The sequence below is a fragment of the Amblyomma maculatum genome, chromosome 10 (genome assembly GCF_055883805.1).
Source record: "Amblyomma maculatum isolate TAMU_Amacu chromosome 10, ASM5588380v1, whole genome shotgun sequence".
Classification (NCBI taxonomy): domain Eukaryota; kingdom Metazoa; phylum Arthropoda; class Arachnida; order Ixodida; family Ixodidae; genus Amblyomma; species Amblyomma maculatum.
In genome coordinates, this window is record NC_139353.1 from 59,651,254 (window position 1) to 59,666,565 (window position 15,312).

The window sequence follows — 15,312 nt, forward strand, 5'->3', positions numbered from 1 at the left end:
CATCGGATATTCAATCCCTTTATCTCCACTTGCAAACGTACCTAAAATCTATTGAGAATTGGTTGTGTGGCTTGCGTCTCACATTAAATGTCAACAAAAGCGCAGTCCTCGTATTTAATATAAAAGATTCTGTAAGTCTGTCTGTAATGTATCAGCAACAAATAATACCACAGGTTAAATCATTAAAGTATTTAGGGGTCACTTATGATGATAATCTTTCATGGCAGCCCCACATTAACCATACTGCTACGAAAGGGGCTCGGGCCGTGGGCATGTTGCGCCGAATTAGTCGTCCCAGGTCTGGAATGCGGAGAGATGTCCTTTTAATGATTTATGTTATGTATGTGCGTCCAATTTTAGAGTTCGGTTCAGTCTTGTTTTCTGGATCAGCAGCTTATAAAATTCGACCGCTTGTTCTTTTGGAGCGAGAAGCGCTTCGTTTGTGTATGGGACTTCCAAAATTTGTTGCCAACAATGTTCTCTACCTTGAAGCCCGGATTCCACCCTTGATATATAGATTACAAATTCTAACCGTTCAGACGTACTTAAGGATATATGAATCAGAGTTTCACCGATCTATGTCTATTTTTTGCTGTCAACCGACCTCCTTTTTCGGTGTCCATTGGTCTAAATTTCACACCCCGCAGGTTGTTATGGTCAAAAATTTGCTGGACACCTTAAATGTTTCCCTTCCTAGTATTCTACCCATACAAACCATCGGTTCATCTATTAAAATTGTCTTTGACGACATATTCCCGAATAATGCTAAAAACTTATCATCCGTTATTCTAAACGGATTATTAGAAGATCATTTAAGAAGTCTTTCTGCTAGTTTAGTTGTAGCTACTGACGCATCTCAAAGTAATGAAAAGGCGGGAGTGGGTATATATTGTCCACATTTAGACTGGTCTTTTTCTGTCCGGCTTCCGGACTTCACCCCAATTTTTGAGGCGGATTTTCTGGCGGTGGTACTCGCTCTACGTAAATTAGACTCCTCTTTTTCTAAAGTGGCAGTAATTTCCGACTCTCTATCCTTGTGTTCATCTCTCTCTTCGTCGGTGGATTCTGCAATAGTAAAAACCTTTGTCTCCCTGATCCCAAAACATTTGAAAATTGTACATATGGTATGGGTACCAGGCCACAGCAATGTGGATTTAAATGAATATGCTGACAATTTAGCAAAAGAGTCCCTTAATGGCCCCGTATTATCTATCCTTCCGGCGACCGCGTACATCACCGCAGCGAGGTTTCGAAGAAACGTTCTATTAAATATGAAAAACGGACATCTTTTAAGATCTGAGGCCTACCTGCATCTAAATTATTCTTGGAATAGAAAATTATGTCATTCACGGCAACTTGAGATTTCACTAACAAGGCTGCGATGCCGCATCCCACCTTTAAATTTCTATCTTCACAGGTCTGGTTTGACACTGTCTCCCGTCTGCGCATTTTGCGGTGAACAAGAAACATTAGATCACTTTTTATTGTTTTGCCGCCGCTTTACTACGTTGAGAAAACAGTTGATGGAAAGGCCATTGCAACAGCTGGGCCTTAGTTTAAGCAGCCCGACATTGTTATCATTTGGCGCCACCATCCTTGGGCACAGTCACAGGTCTATTTTTACCGCCATGCAAAATTTTTTACTGCACTCAAATCGTTTTCCTTGCTAAATATTTAAACATCACTTGTCCTACAAATATAGTGTCAATCTCCCGTGAGTGTTACCACTTTTCATATTATATTTCACTTATTTCCCATTTTGTTTCGTTTCCTCTACCCCTCAAATTATTATTAATATATATATATATATATATATATATATATATATATATATATATATATATATATATATATATATATATATATATATATATATATATATATATATATATATATATATATATATATATTTCTTTTTATGCAAGTATATTAAAAAAAAAAAATTCTTTGCTACCCAATTCTTGGCCGATCCCCCTCTGTGGGTATGTGCCATAAGTTATTTGGACAACAACAACAACAACAACAACAACATGCGGCTGAAGTTTCTTCTGCTCCTCTAACTTGTGGCTGAAATGACAAATACGTTCTTAGTAAGAAGAACAAATTTTGTGTACACAGCTTCCTTGCTTCTCTAAAAGCGCGCAGGCATAGTTATGTGCCGTCGAGTACTCGATGAGCTCGCCTCGTTCACCGTGTGCCGTTCTCGGCGCCGGCAAGGCGCGCCGCAACTGCATTGTTCGAGCTGAGCAATTCGAGGCAACTTTAGCACTGCGGACGGTTTAGGGTTATGCAGCGCTTCCCCCGAAGCTATAGTGTCGAGGCCAGAAGCAAGTCACAAATTAACAGAGACGCGAGAGGCGACAACGCGAATCACGAAACGGATAAAGAAATGCCTCTGTTAATTGCGGGGAAAAACTACTTTCTGGCCATTGAGACGACGCAGGAAAACCCTTAACTTCGTCCATTTGAGACACGCATCTTCGCGTTTTCGTAAAAGATGGGTGTGTATGGCCCGGCCCGCACCGCCCTAGACAAATATACCCTAGTCCGGCCAGAACTCGAGGCAGCGGGCTTCAAAGCGACCAGAGGCTTGCCCGCGGGCCGGGCCAGACTTACTACGCACTATATATACCTATGGTATACAGTAACTCTACAACGCACACTACGCACGGGTACGCGGCACCATCTGTGGAACAACGCATGAGGTACTAGGTCCAGGAACAACGTGCAACTTGCAAATGAACGCAGTAGGGATAACGCTAAAAAAAAAAAAAAGAAAAAAAAAAACCGAATGGAATCCTCATACTATTCGATTAGGAAACACATGCCATTATTCTTTATTAATCTGCAGTTCCGCATAATGTGCGAACAGCGCGAGTGGGTAATAATGTTCCTTACGGCCAACCAAGGAGACATAACAAAGCGTTGTCGTCGTCTGTAAATATGAATTTCTTTTCTTTTTTTCTTTTTTTTTGATGGTGTCACCGAGGGCAAGGCTACGGCGGCTGTCAAATGTCAAAGGGTGCCACAGTTTTTTGCCTGCCGCCTAGTCACACGGGCAGCCTAACCGCGGTTATTCTTAACCGTGTTTAATTAGCTTAACAGTGGTTATCGTAATTTTGTTTAAATCGGCAGCCGGCAGGAAGAGTGCTGCATTGTTGTTCCGGTGCCTATTAAATAAAGATTTATTATTATTATTATTATTATTATTATTATTATTATTATTATTATTATTATTATTATTATTATTATTATTATTATTATTATTATTATTATTATTATTATTATAGAATGCGGACAAAATTATCTCTTACTATTGTGATAGATCGAATTATTGATAACTCGACTATTTCACGATTCACGATCCTCTAGAAGTTCGGTACGTACACCCACGTTCGCTGTAAACAAGGTGCGATTGTAATCGTTTTACCTATGCATAACCATTCAATCCGCTTTAGCTCATTAAAGTCTACCGCAGGCTGTTCGTTTTTCGTAGCTGTGCGCCGCAGAAGCGTCTCATTGTAGCGAATACTAGAAATGTATTTTCTTTATTTATGAGAGTTGTGTATGGCCGCGCTCGAGGCTGATCACTTCCAGGTGCGCGTCTCTGCATGCTGCCGCCACCCGCACGTTTGAGCACCGAAAAGGCACTTAAGCTTTTTTTTTTTCTGTGACTTTGTACAGTGCGAAAGGCAGTAGCGCTTATCTTGTCCGCTGATGCGACAAAGAACGCCCGAGGAAGCGCTCAGGGTTTGACTCGGCCATTGTTCTCAGAGCGTGCATGCCAGAAGCTTCCCTTTCCTCCGGCGCTGGGCGGTCTTTCCCTTTCCATGTCGAAGTAAGCCGTGGCATGGCCGGGCTAAAGAGGAGACAGGCGCGCGCGAAAGAGCGCGCGCCTCTCTCCCCTTTAGGCCGGCCATGGCCGTGGCAATGCACTGCTTGGATGGGGCGGCGGTGTGCGGGAGACAAGTGGAAGAAAGTTTCTCGACAGGAGAGAGGTTTCTTCTCTATTTTCTCTTTCTGTCCGCACGAGGCAGTGGAGGTGGCTCAGCTACAGTAGCAGGCCCGTGCTTTTTCTTTTCCTTCTTCCTACAGTCGCAACAACAACAACACCCTCACCGGAGAAAGAGTTTCGCCGTGCTCTTTGTTTGTTGCAATTTGTATTGCTAGCAGGGCCCTGGGTTAAAGGCTGAGGCCAACCCTTCTGTATTCATGTTTTGTTAACCTTTGAAATACAATAAACTTCAAACTTCAAACTTCAAACTTCCAACCCACGGGGGCTGTGCCCATTTAGCATAATATTTCCTCATTGGACAATTGATGTGTGGGGCCGGCCGCTGAAAATGACCGCCCCTATTTCTTTGTTTTGTGAGTGTGTAGAATGGGATGTGACAGTCTAGGTGGCTTGGATGTGAGCGAAGAGAGTTCAGTCCAGTCTGAGCTGGGGCTCCATGCGTATAGGCATGTAACGCGGTTGTTCTACTTAGGCTCTAAACAGTTAGGTCGAACAGTAAAGTAGCGCGAAGTGTCATTTTTGTAAATTCATTTCTGCTTCCAGTTTTATACGCTCTGACATCATCACCTTCAAGTACGCCTCCTGGTCTTCTGCATGCTGAACTACGTGACAGGAAGGGTTTAAGAATCTTTCGAAAAGAACGAACAACATAAATTCTACAGTATTTTTTTTTTTTTTTTTTTTCTAATTTGGGGTGTTACCGCTTCGAAGCGACACGCCTCTGAGGAATTCCGCTGCGGGGGGCTGCAGAATGAATTAGTTTACCTGGAGTTGTTTAACGAGGGCTAACATATTATAATACATCGTTGTCTGCCTCATTTTGGTTTTAAAATGGAGCGCTATAACCCAATTTCCGCCCCTAGTTTCCGGGCCGCGTTGCACGTCGAATATCTATCGGAAGTGACGGGGATTCTGACGTTTTCGTGTCCCGTTTACTTTTTTTTTTTTTTTTTTTTTTTTTTTTAACGCTTCCTTTCATATGTCATTCCGCACAAACGTTTGCCGGCCGATCGCTTCGGCTGATTTCGCCTCCTTTACTCCACTACGCGCCTATTTCTTCACAAGGCGTCAACCCATTCAGACTGCAGAAAGGAAACGGAAAGTTAAAGCAGAAATAATGAAAGGAAGGAGTACGTTATAGTTTTGTCTGCATCGTCTGGGGAGGACATCGCATCGGAGCTCGTTTTCGTCTGCTTTGATCGCAGCCATCCAGCTAGCGCAAGTCAAATCGTCTGCCCGTGCACAATATGTCGTCTGGATAGCCAATTTCACGTCGTCTGCAGCTTTCATCGCGTCTGCTGCTACGCAAGTTGTTTCCCGTTGCGCCGTTTCTCGGTAAGGTACGATGACTTTCCCCATTCGTTCCCATTTTTGCGATTCGCGCGACTTGCACTGCTCCGAAATCGCAGCTCGTTTCGCCCCTAATCATTGTTCGAGCAGCCGGCGAAGTGAACCTTACGAATGAGAGCAGAAGATAGCGATAAAACGTACGACTGCTTGGTCGATATAATTAGGCAAGTACTTCTGCTCACGTTGTGTTGTAGTGGGGACGAAATAGAGGCTTAGAGATACTGAAGACATGGTAAAACGACTAAATGGGGTTTATGTTTGCGCACTGTAAAACCACTCATTATTACTGCTTGTTTGGTTTGTCGTTTTCCACGTGCGACTGCGTCGTCTGCTCCGGTTTTGTCGTAGAACGCGATAACTGACAAAACCAAACTATCTGCTACCATCGAACAGGATAACTGATAGAAAGTTGAACTGAGGGAAACGAATCACTAGAATAACAAGCGACGTCCAGTACCCTTTACTGAACAAAATAAAATTTCAGCGGCTATATGACAGTGTTAAAGAATAAACGCCGCTCAAAGTTATGTTTCACTGAGGAATTGCAAACAGAAGTGAATCAGGGCAGTGTTTCACCAATTTATGTAAACATAAAGATGCCCGGTTCCCTTCCTAAAAGATTATGTTTAGTGTAGATATTCAATGGTTTAGCGGAGGAAATTCGAAGCACCCACCGTGGTGGTGCAGTGGGAAGGACGCTCGACTATTGTGCACAAGGATGCGGGATCGAATCCCGGCCGCGGTAGCCGCATTCCGATGGAGGCGAAAAGCAAGGTGCCGTGTCACATCAAGAATCCCAGGTGGTCGAAGTTTTCGGAGCCCTTCACTACGGCGTCTCTCATAGCCTGAGCCGCTTTGGGACTTTAAACCACATAATGTGAGTGAGTGAGAAAACTTTATTTACACCGACATGGACCTTGGGGCAGGGGCTCAGCCAGGGGGAGGGTCTCCTTGCCGGCTCTCCTGCGCCGTGGCCGCAAAGAACGTCTTGGAGTAAGCCTCCTCCTCCAGGCGTAGGACGATCTTTTGTTCATCCACATTTGGGATGCGGATTTAGGACTCCCAGATAATTTGATCAAGGGGATCAGTTTCTTTAGCTCCCGGAGAATCGGGGCATTGCCAGATTAGGTGATTCTGACTCAGAGGTACGTTGCAGAGATTGCAAGCCTCTGGGTCCCCTGTCAACTCATTATGTAGAGTAACATGAGGAATGAAACGATTGGCCTGAATTTTTCGCCAGGCCCTGCATTCTGAGAGTATTAGGGACCTATCTGGTGGTGGATAGATCCTTCTGTTTAGTCTGGGAGTCTCAGAGAGCTCCTTGTAGGTGATGAGGGGGTCTTTGTCTCCGGGTAGCGGGGTCTCTATGGCCGCTCGGGTGTATACATCTCGAGCGAGGCGATGGGCAGCCTCATTGCCTGGTAGACCACCGTGAGCTGGAACACAGATGACTGAAACCTCCCGGTTTAGCGGGTGCTTTCTCAGTAGACTGGCCGCTTGCTTGGAAATTAGGCATTTGCCGAAGTTCCTAACAGCCGCCTTATTATCTGAAAGGATAGTTCTGGCTTTAGTGCCTGTACATGCTAGTGCTATCGCAGCCTCTTCAGCTATTAAAGCGTTACGCGTATTAATGGATGCAATTACTTTCTGGGAGTGGTTCCCATCTACCACTGCTATGACCGCGGCCCCTTTTAGCCCAGCATCGCAATAGGCTGATTCCTCAGGAGGGTCGTTTATTAGTTTGATTTGAATAAATTTTGCTCTATGCTGTCTTCGTTCCTTGTCATGACTCGGATGCATATTCTTAGGGATCGGTGCAATTTTGAATAGTTTCCGCGTCTCAAGATCCAGGAGTTCAGCGACATAGGGTGGCTCACCTGACTGAAGCTGTAGTTCTTGCAGTATTTTTCGGCCCACTACAGTGGAGTTGAGCCGCCAAATCTGGGCCTCCCTGACCGCTTTAGCAATCTCTTCCCAGGTATTATGCTCCCATATATCTAGAAGCTTCTCTCTCGACGAGTTGGTGGGGATGCCTAGAGCCCTTTTGAATGACGTTCTGATCATTTTCTCTAACTTCTCTACTTCACCAGGATTGAGATTGAGAAAGGGGGTGGCATAAGCTATCCTGCTGATTACAAAGGCACGAAGCAGTTTTATTAGGCAGTGTTCTCTGAGGCCTTTGTTCCTGAGAGAGATTCGCCTGAATATCCCCGTTACCTGGTCGACATGCGTCTGAAGCTTTTTCAGGATGTTGGTGTTTTTCCTATTCTGCTGTAGAAAATACCCCAGGATCCTAATGGCGCTGACTCTCGGTACCTTTCTCCCTCCCACGTATGCCTCCACTGGTTTGTGTAGGTGCGGTAGGTGGGATTCTCTGGTTAGTTGTGATTTGCTGCACATTGAGAAAAGTTCAGATTTGTGAGGAGAGCAAGATAGTCCTCTAAGGCGAACCAAAAACACGAAGCATTTTAAAAGCAAGGCGCCGTGTGCTGTGCGATGTCACGTCAAGAATCCCAGGTGGTCGAAGTTTCTGAAGCCCTTCACTACGGCGTCTCTCATAGCCTAAGCCGTTTTGGGACTCTAAACCACGCGTTACCCAACCAAAAACACGAAGTATTTTGAAAAGGGATGCTTCATTCGTAGGTAGTGAAGGATTAACTTTGCTTGTCATCATCATCATTATCATTTATTGTTCCCTGAGAGGTCCCAACAGGGGCATTACATAAGGAAAAGGGGCAGGTGACAATGGTGTAGATATAGTCAATCATAAGGAAGTAAATATAAAAAACTAAAAATGGAATAAGAATCACAAATTGAGTAGAAAACGTCAGGTGATCAAAACAATGCAAGTGAAAATATGGAAAAAGCATATATCAATAAAAAAAACAATGTGAGGCAGAATGAATTGTGAAAAGCGCGTTTTTTTATGCTTTAAGTATAGTTTTAAATTGGTTGCTGTAATGTGTGAAAAAAAAAAAAAAAACATGAAAATTTCTGCGGCAAAGCATCGTATCTCTTCCCTTACGGCGCGGTTCAGGTGTCCACAGAACAAGTGTGGCAGATACTGCGCCTTTACGTTCCTGTGAACCAATTATTAATATTATTATTCTTAGGTTCACAGCGTAATGACTTCCAACTACACTGTGATTCAGAAACTTGCAAAAGTATATTTCTCTCGCTCCTTTCGATAATTAACAATATCTAGCCGAAGTATCATTTCTTGTCCGTTACACTACCATCTCCTATCATCTGCCTCTCATTGTTTCTCTTATCGGCGTTCATTGCTGTGCTACATATAATAATAATAATTGGTTCACAGGAGGGGAAAGGCGCAGTATCTGTCATGCTTGTGTCTGTGGACACCTGAACCACGCCGTAAGGGAAGGGAGGAAGGTGGGAGTTAAAGTGGAAAGAAAGAAAGAACAGCCGTAGTGGAGGGCTACGGAGTAATTTCGACCACCTGGGGATCTGTAACGTGTGCTGACATCGCACAGCACACGGACGCGAAATGAAGAGGCGTCCGTGTGCTGTGCGATGTCAGCGCACGTTAAAGATCCCCAGGTGGTCGAAATTGCTACAATAATTATAATTGGTTTACAGGAAAGGAAAGGCGCAGTATATGTCACACTATCCGGTAAGGTGCTTGGACGGTACACTGATGTGATCGGGGTTTGGGAACCAAGGGGCCAAGGCTTCACCACAGTTGAACCATGAGGAGCCGAGACGAAGGACAAGAAGCAGGAGCAGCCAGGGTTTTACGTGATGGGATATTTACAAGTTGAAGGGAAAAAAAAAAACAAAAACAACGGAGATATCTGCGGAGACAATTTAAACCGCTTTAATATGGTCGGTTGTTCCCACTTCCCTAGCTGGGGAAACAAAGTTAAATTGGCCCAATCCAATCAGCGGGGCCCGCGCGGTCAACAGAGGCCTGGCCCACTGCCAGCGGAGTCACTGAAACCTCCTCGCAGCTCTTGCGATGAGTGGCGAGAGCGAGGGTAAGCACTGCTGGTGGCGATGTCGAAACAGGCCGTCGGCTGAGGTGTCACGCCACGTGCTCTCGGGAAGGTCAAAACTCTTGACCGGGCATTCCGCGTACATCTCCCGTTCGGGGAATCGGCTTAGTTCCGCTCTCGGCTCCCTCCGCCAAGAAGGTTGGTTGACGCTCTTTGTCAAGCAGAGATGAGCCGCTCGCTGGAGTCGTTTTCCCATACCGGAATAAAGACACGACGAGGGTCGTTTTTCCTGTTCCGGCCCGGCAGGGTAACTGACCGCCGCAGCACGTGGGAATGGAACGCCCGTCGTCTTCGCCGTCCTCGATGGCTGCCGCTCGCCGGCCTGGTAGTGGTTTAAAAGAAGGAAAAGAGTTGCCGGCCGCGGCAATTGATATCTAAAAATCTGAAGCATCTGAGCGGCGGCCGGTGGGAAAGAAAATGGGATAACTAGAGGATAGCGAGGGAAAGTACAGTGGGGAGCGATAGTATGAAAGGACAGGGGGAGCTTTGTACATTGTTTACAAAATACAAAAGAAGGTCAACGAGTTCGCATCGCTCGCGCGCAAGTGTCCGAGCACTGTGCACAAATGCCTGCGAGCAAGCAGCCACTACAATTGTTTACAATATATTTACATGGGTGTATATACATAGCAGCGCGCACTTAGCGTCCTATCGCAAACATATCGCGCGCGCGACACAATGCACAAGCTGCCGGGGTGGTAGGTCCGTTTCGGTTTTCAGCTGCTGGAGAATCTGCGCGAACCTCGGCCGGAGGCCCGGTCACAACAACACCATGACTCCTGTCGCGTGGCGTTCCTTGGCGCGCCTTCAAGTGTGGGATTGCAGATGGCAGGAACGCTAGACAAGAACTAATCTCGCGGAACATGACAGATCTCGCGCACAACTAATCTCGCAGAACATGACAGATCTCGCGCACAACTCTCGCGCACGGGATTTCGTTCCATGTGCCTAGTAAGGCTCTCACCTTAAAACATTTATCCTTGAATAATATGGTTTGGACAAACGGCCCAAGAGAAGCGAAGAACAACGCTGTGTTCATGTCACTGCCACACGCAAAGAGAACAACGGTCAGGACATAAAAAAAAAATATCATCACCTTTTCTTTTCGCCATTGAACAGCTCCAGATGTCATTCATTTCATTCCAGTGTCTCTGTTACGTTAAAAGATAACATCGGTGTCGGTTTTATTTAACTGAGGGACAAAGACAATAGCGCCCCAGATGCCACCTGGAGACGTAACCTCCTTTGATAAGAAACAAAAAAACATTTCCATTGTGTAATATTTTATTTCAAAATCTACCCTAAGGGCCTTGCTCAGCAAGGGAGGGAGGACCGATGAGTAAAGTATGTTCAGATCACCAAAACAAAGATGCGCATTGCTTGAGTAATAAATATTTTAGCATACATGTAAAACAACGGGGTAAAATAAATCTGCAGTGATCATATCACTCGCACAAAGACAACTATACATATGTAAAACATACCATCAGCAGATGTGAGGCTGCCCTTGCCAATGCGGTAATCTTGGAAGGATCATAGTCGTATACGACGTATTGGATTTATTTTTGCTGCAGACCTTTATTATCGTTGATTATAGTTAAGCGGCGCAACCGCATGAGGCGATGTTCCTTGTAGATTGGCACTCTGTACCGCTGCCTCATCGTTCGGTCACCTCATACCATAAGGGTATTTTGATTAGCCTAGTACCTCGTTCTAAGATGATAAAAAGCACCGATGAAAATTCCCCTGTCGAATATCTAAGAAATACGGCGCAGTGTGTCAAACTGCGCTCTGCTACGCATGATACTTCAACAAGTGATTTTTTCCGACTCTTTTCGATAATAATTAACAATAAATTACGAAGGTATTTATTGACTAAAGTAGTGAAAGGCGAAAGCCTCAGTGCCGCATTCTGCTACGCAACTGGCACTAATTTTATGAAATGTTTATTAATAAGTTAATTAACCAATCAGTAATTAAGTAGGGAATTGCTTATTACTCGTTCAATTAAGTGTGATTAATTCGCCAATTAATTGATAATCATTAATTGGTTAATTATCGAATTATTTAATGAGACATTATTAGTAATTGATCATTGATTGACATATGGCCATATAAGGCACGCATTCGCGCATACTGTGGTGGTGCTCTGTGATTGGTCGAGACCTTTATGACGTCATCCCACCTCGTCCAATCAGAACGCCGCAAAAGCGGGACACATTTTGCCCACGACAGCATGAACCATTAAAGGCTTTCGCCTTAATATCCACTTACAGCAGTCTTTCTTGTCCTTTATTGTGCTAAAAAGCTTTCAACGAAATATATCTCGACGTGCTCATTGCACGCACTGCTCAGGCGAAGTCAGCGTCTACGGGTTCTTCGCTGAAACCGCGGCTGGAAGCACGCAAGGAAGACAAGCTACATTCGCAAAGAACAAAAGTAACGCACCTGCAAAGTCTTCAGCGATTTGCTATCTCGCGGGCTGCTTCTGAGCGACGAGCGAAATTTTCCACCGACCTATATAACCTGGGTGACGTAATGAGCGACAGTGCATCGGCGGCCCCCAAAGCGTCGCGGCGACAGCTGCATGTTGCCGCGAGTTACCGCTACATGCGGTTAGTACTTAAAAATAAACAATGCCGAATAGGATTTGTTGCCTAGCTGCTTTTCTCGTCCGGTTTGTCATGAGCACACCAACGCCAATCAGGAAAAAAAAAAAATGCATGTGCGATGTCAGTGCACGTGAAAGAACCCCAGGTGGTCGAAATTTCCGCAGCCCTCGCGGCGTCCCTCACAGCCTGAGTCGTTTCTAAACTAAACTAAACTTCTGAATTGTGTCGGCTTCCTTAATTCTGCTTCTGTCTATGTAAGCTGCGTTATATAACGGTGAGATGTTGCGCATGATTTTCCTTCCAGGACTGTTTTATTGTGCGACGAAATCAGAAAACTTTCGCGTCCAAATTAGACGTTGCAACGATCCGTTTTCTAGCAGCAAATATCTTCACCCAGTCCGCACTATACCTGTGCACTGAAAATACGATTTGATTGCCAAGAAAGAGACGCAGTGCACAGAGTTTTGTCTTCGCGGTGAACACTTCAACGAAGTGGCGCCGCTGCGCAAGGCTCAGGATTAATTTTATTTCGAAAGCAATACTACTAGCACTTCGAGCCTTTGGCGTGTCGTGGCACCTCCATACATGACCTTTCACGTGACCGTGTGACGTCACGCCAGACCGAGAGACCCCAGCTCGCGCCATCGGATGGTGGCGGCGAGTTCATACACGGCGCTGTGTCGCAGCCGAGAGAGGGCGCTCGCTCTTTGTGACGTCACGCTAGGAGAATAAATGGGGCTGTGGCTCGGCTCCTCGCAGTAGTCGGGGCGCAGCCTTACGGTATGTCGGATGATGCGTATAAGGCGAGGCTGGAACCATAGCCATAAGTTAATCAAGGGCAACCATGGCACACCACCAGCCGAACAAGGCGCAGCCAAGGGTATTGTTTTCGCAATCTTCCAGAGAGAGAGAGAAACAACTTTATTTGCTCGAGCTAAATACGATGTCTGCTTAGACGCCGTTGATGGGAGTGGTTCCCTCTTCACGGGACTCATATGCATCCCTGGCCGCCTGGCCCCTGGAGATCAGGACGAGCTGGTCTTCTACGGCGGGGCTGGTTAGCAAGGTCTCCCATCACTCGGTAAGGGCTTAACCAAGCTAAGCTTTCAGCCAACTTTATTTTTGAACAATTTAGAAGTTAGCACACGGGCTTCGTTTGCACTTCGATTTTCATTAAGAGGCGGAAAACTTCCAGCGGAGCACTCAAGTAACCTTACTTGCTGTCAGACGAAAGCCTTGCGATTATATTTGGGGGCTCCGTCCCAACTTCATTTCGACTGCATAATAGAGATACTGAACGCATATACGCAGCAGGCTTGGTTCCCTTGGTGTTGGGTGCCTTCCGCCGCTCTTTGGTGTCCCTGTCTGAGCATAGCGACGCTGTCTGCGGGGAACGAGCTGTGCTTTCTTTGAGGCGGCGGGATGTCATGTCCCTAGCTCAGCTCTATTTTGGTGTATTAGCCATGGCGTAATGGCTACCTTAGGGAAACACTCTTCTTGCGCCTACTTGTTCGTCTCTTTTAGAAAATTTGTTCAAAGATAATTGAGATTTGTTTCTACATTTAAGGACTTGTCCCTAAATCTAAGAGCACTTGTCTTCAGGCGTGACGTCACGTTCGTCACACACTTCGTACACAGGATTCCGTCATAATGTTCATGAGGCAAGAAAAGCTTTCGCCTTAAAAGAACTTACAAACACGCATGGTGACCTTTTAATCCCAAGGGCAGCTTGTGCCGGTTTGTAGAGATTATAAAGTGATAGCGTTAAAGTTCAAGTTCACCAGAAAGTCCGCCGTCGGCGTTGTCGTCGGCGCTGTGAACGAAAAAATCCCGATATGGCCAGCCCTGATTCTTCGATGGTTTGTGCGGCTTAAAAAGGCCACATGATACCCGAAAGTTGGGAGCAGCCGATTCGGGTTGCTCATTTACTACGGGAAAATGGAAAAAATTCGAGGACACTTTGGGGACTAGTGATGAAAGGCGAAAGCCTGAGTGCTGCATTCTGCTACGCAATTTCACCGCGTGCGCGGCATTAATTAGAAATTAATTATTTAATTACGCAACTGTCACTGATTAGAAATTATTTCTAAATAGTCATTAATTAGTTATTACTTAATTACTAAGTGCTTAATTAGGCATCGATTAGTAATTGAACATTGATTGGCATATGACCTTATAAGGCGATATTAATTTATAATTATTTAATTACGTAGCATTTACTAATTAGTACTTATTATTTTAGTCATTATTTAATAATTATTCAATTCGACATTAATTAGTAATTGATAATTGATTGGCATATTTCAAGAATATTGACAAAGCACCACGATTGCATTCTTAAGACACGATTACACTAGTACAGACAAATAATTCGAGTTAATTTTGAGCGGATGGCTGCATTTTTGACGTTTTCTATATGGCTATATAAGGCATGCATGGCCTCCATGACGTCATCCCGTCTCGACCAATCAGAGCCGCCGCAAAAGCGTGACACTTTTGCTGATTACAACAATGAGGCAATAAAGACTCTCGCTTTAAAATCAACCTTGGCGTGGCAGTCAGAATGTGCCGGACCTACGGTAAAACGCCTGCGATGTCTGGAGTGTCGGCTGGCGAATGACTAATGTCCCTTTTTGTAACTGCTTGCAGTTATTCTGTATGCTTTGCCTATCAGCAAATAGCATGCCTCGTTAATATATCCGTACATTTCGGTTCCCGATCGAAACTACCCATAAAGCGAGTCGTTCGTATTAACTAATTGTGAAGAGAAAATATTTTTTTTTTTCTAAATACGCATGATTGATGTCTGCTTTTTGTGCGTAGTGGTGACCACTGATGCCCCGTATACCCACAATAAAAATGGCTTGACGCGTCTAGCACGTACTATGGCAGTACTAGCACTCTAGATACTCCCAATGACATCTTATTGATAAATCACGTGACTTCTGCAACTGTTCACACCCCACATGCCGCTGCTACGTGATACCAGCACTCAGTTGAAGTGTTTGAATTTGGCTTTCCAATTTGCAAAAACTGCAGAGAGCGTTTTCTTCACCCCCATGATTATGCAATACTGAAACTATAGTAATGGTGCATCGGGTATAGGTAACTTCGCACTGTCAAGCAATGAACTCAAAAACAAAAAGAGCAATAACTTAGTCACTGGCACTCTCTAATTGGGTTCCTCTAGTACATTGCACTTAAAGTGCAGGAAATGAAACATTCGGGGCACTGTCTTCATTTCCATCTATATTAACGCGACAAAAATACACGAAGCCCGGCAAGTTTTCAAGTTGACAGGGCGTAAATACATGACAAA